We start from the raw sequence: 4,230 nt of genomic DNA on the forward strand, positions 1-4,230 counted from the left end.
TTTTTTTTTTTTTTTTTTTTTTTTGCTTTTTTTTTTGATTGCACTTGCTATAGAACATAACTGGTACAGAAAAAAGCTACATGAAATGTTGAACATATAGAAGTCATTAAAATGGAGTAAAACCTTCATTGAAATCGTATTTATTTGGCCTTAATGCCCACACACAAGGGTGAATTGGAACAATATATGTGAAGAGCTGAAATGCCACTCTTAGAGTTTTTACAAATAAAGTATAATTAGATCCTTTCATACAATGTAGATGACAGTTTCTTTGGTTCCTTTCGTACAATTTTAGAAGAACTTAATTCCTTAAAAAAATAAAAGAAGAACAAAAACTACTTATGTTTCCTTTAAGAATTGCTTATAGATATTCCCTTCATGATCAGTGCACATGCTCTCAGTGGTCAAATAAGGTCCCACTAGAAAGTGGGGAGGACAAGGTCAAATGTCAAACCTTGGAACTTGGCATGTTGGAACTGTACACAGTGCTTTTTGAATTTAGGATGTTGATACTATGGCATATGGGTTGAGCTCTGTCCTTGAAATCTGGCAGTTACACATGATTTAGGCCATGAATCCTTATACTGATTTACTGTTAGTGCAGATATTGCACAAAATATGGCTTGTAATAGAACGAGATCCTCTGCTCGTCTTGCAGGATAGCTTTGATGCTCTGTTGAAGGATTCATGCTTTTCCTGCCTTTTGAATTCTACCATGGGGAAAATGGTTGGTTGTGTAATCAAGGTGCCGGAACCCACTGGGAAGACATGTTTTGGGATGCATCTTATTTATTTTGAGTTTTAAGTGGCTACATACTATTCAGCTATAGGTAGTGCCCATATTTGGTAATTTGGAGAAAAATGACCAAGTCCACTGAAATGTGTACAAGAAAATAGAAACCCAGTGAACTGGGGGATTGCATAGCCTTTTATAACAAGGTGGTGTGGGACTATTGTTCCTTTTTGTTTATAGTCATATCTATGCGTATGTCTCCATTGCAGGATAATGTAGAGATATTCAGGCTAGATCAGCAGCAGCTTACCCCCAGCAGTGTGGAGTTCTGTGCAGGCTACGTTACACTGAGAAACCTGTACAGAGCACCATGGCTTCTGTTCTGGTACTTGAGATTAGCTTGTGTACCTCTGCTTCACTCCTAGGTATTTCCTCCTAGAGATATCTTCAAGATCCTTATACTTGCAGAACACCAACCAACAGGGCTACCTTCCTAAGTCTTATCCCTGTATTTTAGCTCTGAAGCCAGGAGTTAGTCTGCTTCTAATTAAACTGCTTCCACGTTCAGGACTTTTCCCCCAGCTGAGCCTTTCCAGCATCTTTTACAGGAAGCTCAACTCTTTTGGAATTGTGCCCAATAATTTTGACTCAACTTAATCCCCTCCAGATGCAGCCATGATGACTAATTATTCCCATCCCCATTAACTCGTTGTTTACCAATATGCAGTTTGTGGATTGTATCACATAAGAGGGAATCAGAATTGAAGTATAGTACACATCAGTAATGGACTTCTGCTGATAGAACAGTATTGTATGGTCCTCTGCTGGACCACACCAATTCCCATTTGCAATTTATATATTTCTCAGACTGCATGAGGCATATAAATACATCTCTATGGCATTTGTATTAGCGTTACTTTTTAACTCCTAGCTATCTGAAACTGATGCTCCAGATTAGATTTAAGTCATTATTATGATTGTTCTCTATAGAAAGTTTCATTTTCATGCCATTTCTCCCCATTTCTTAAAATCCCAGATGCCTATAAATATCCCATATGACAGTCTGAATTGACTTTCAAGATAATTCAAGTCCTTTCATGGTTTATGACTTGGTACACATCATCTGTAAAAGTTGCATGGACTTATAATAGGATATTATTTCTGAACAAATTTTACTGAAAATCATAGAAAATGAGGGTTGAGAGGGACCTCAGGAGGTCTAGTCCAACCCCCTGCTCAAAACAAGATCATCCCCAACTACATCATCACAGCCAAGGCTTTGTCTAGCTGAATGTTAAAAACCTCCAAGGATGGAAATTCCACAGCCTCTCTGGGTACCTTGTTCCAGTGCTTTATTTACCCTCCTCATGAGAGGTATTTTTTCCCCTAATACCTAACCTAAACTTCCCTTGCTGCACCTTGAACCAAAAACTCTTTCAGCTCAGAATAAGATCTGTGGAGTCCTGGATAAAGACAATATATTGCAATCTGAGAACTGCTTTTTAAAGAAACAAAACTCAGGAAACTCATACCTTCAGGGAACTTACACCATTCATTGGTTCTCATCTGTGGAGCTGTTCAGTTAGAACTCTGTGTGTGCCATCTGTAAGCACAAAGACTTTGGAAATCCAGAGAGACAAAGGTTTATTAATCTCTTGGCATTTGGAGCAATTTATCTTCCTTAAATCAGTGACAAATTGGTATCAATTTTGACACGCGTCACCACAGCCATGTAGTGTATCAACTAATAAGAGGGAGTTCATTATTGATGTTTATGTCAAGAAACTGTCAAGCCTTGGGAGTGGTACATTGCATATCATGTTGCACCTGGGGCTCTCCATTTTCTGTGGAAGGACACATCCTGGCAGGCTGTCTCATTTGCAATTTCAATCTCAGCACGAGTGCTTTTTCAAAAACTTGGCCATGTCAATACTCCAAAAGTCCGGAGACCCTGCTCTTTGTTTTGAAGGAGAACTCCATGTGCCTCGAGTTTTGTCCCAGAGAAGCAGTGATCCAAAACTATTGATCAGCACCTTCATACTAGCCTAGATCCATATATTGCTCTTTATTTTTACCCTTTACCAGGGCTATGCGAAACAGCACCGTTCTGTTTTGACTTGTGTTTTGGTGGAACGGCATTTTGTTTCAAATTTTGTTTCGATTCAAAGTTGCTGTTCCGTTTCGTTTCGTCAAAACAGTTTTGCTGTTTCGATGTTTCGCCCATAGGCTATAATGGGGAAGCTTGAAACAGCCTATAACTTTGTCATTTCTGGCCTGATTTGGATGAAACTTGCAGGAATGGTAGTCCCTTCTGAGGGCATGAAGCCTGCTAAGTTTCAAGAAGATAGGTGCTGGGATTTCAGGGAAACTGCACCTCAATGTCTTGAAAGCAAAAAAACCTCATGTCACGTGTAAGTGTTAAGCCACAGCAGGGTTAAAACTGCAGACATGCTAGCCCCTGCTGAAGCCACAAAGCCTGCCAGCTGTCAAGGAGATAAGTGCAGGGGTTTGGGGGAAACTGTACCTCAAGCTGCAGACAAGCAAAACTCATGACATGGGTGACACTGTGTGTGTGTTAAGGTACAGCAGGGTGAAAACTGCAGGCCTTCTAGGCCCTGCTGCAGCCACAAAGCCTGTCAGCTTTCAAGGAGATAGGTGCAAGGGGAGTCTGGGTTCTGGGGCCCTGCACCTCTAGCTGCTGACAGGCAAAACTCGCAACATGGGTGGGTGACACTGTGTGCATGTTAAGGTGCACCCTCACTCGACTGACACTGAGGCAGAAAGCAGGGCAGTTCAAACAATGCTGCCTTTTCTGTAGTTTTGCCATCCCTCCCCCAGAGCACTGGGATTGGAAGAGACCTCAGGAAAGGATGACAGTCACAGGCCAGCTACGCAGTCAGTAATGAAAGCAGTCCTCCCCGCCCCCCCCCAACCCCCTCTCTCTCCTTACTTTAGTTTCTGATTCCCTGCAGGCAAATCCAGCTTGAGCTTTGAAATGCAAAACGTTTCGAACATTTTGAAATGTTTCGACTAGCCTCGTTTCGTTTTGAAGCTCTCTGTTTTGTTTCAATTTCACTGTTTCGAGCTCAAAACGAGTCAAAACAGTGTCGAAACAAAACTGCTGGCAAAATTTTGCACAGCCCTACCCTTTATGTCTTCATGAAACCCCCTGCCAAATGTTGCTAAATAATCAAATGGGGTAAGGTGGATATGAAACTGTCACTCTTTCTTTGGGCATATCAGTATTGATATTTGGATCTATTAGTCTTGTTGTTGAAAGGTCCAGTCTGTTTTTCAGGTTTTCCAGATCTGTTTTCATAGTGTTAAAGCCAAATGTGCCATCCAATCGATTTCTGAATATCAGAATATGGCAAGTTAGTGTCAGATTTGGAGTCCTATCAAGCTGTTTAAACAAATATTTCTGAAAGGTCATATGTCTTTGAGGAAAACCTGTGTCATGAAATGGCACAGTTGTTTTTTTTTTTTTTTTTTTTTTT

General features: G+C 40.8%; 1 protein-coding gene across 13 annotated transcripts in view; it reads left to right on the plus strand.

Annotated features, from left to right (window-relative positions):
- The window catches only part of DNM3 (dynamin 3), a 414,896-nt gene that overhangs the window by 128,160 nt on the left and 282,506 nt on the right, over positions 1 to 4,230 (plus strand). The gene's annotated exons all lie outside the window — the stretch shown is intronic.

This window comes from Gavialis gangeticus, unplaced genomic scaffold (genome assembly GCF_001723915.1).
Source record: "Gavialis gangeticus isolate Ggan-Ray unplaced genomic scaffold, GavGan_comp1, whole genome shotgun sequence".
Taxonomy (NCBI): domain Eukaryota; kingdom Metazoa; phylum Chordata; order Crocodylia; family Gavialidae; genus Gavialis; species Gavialis gangeticus.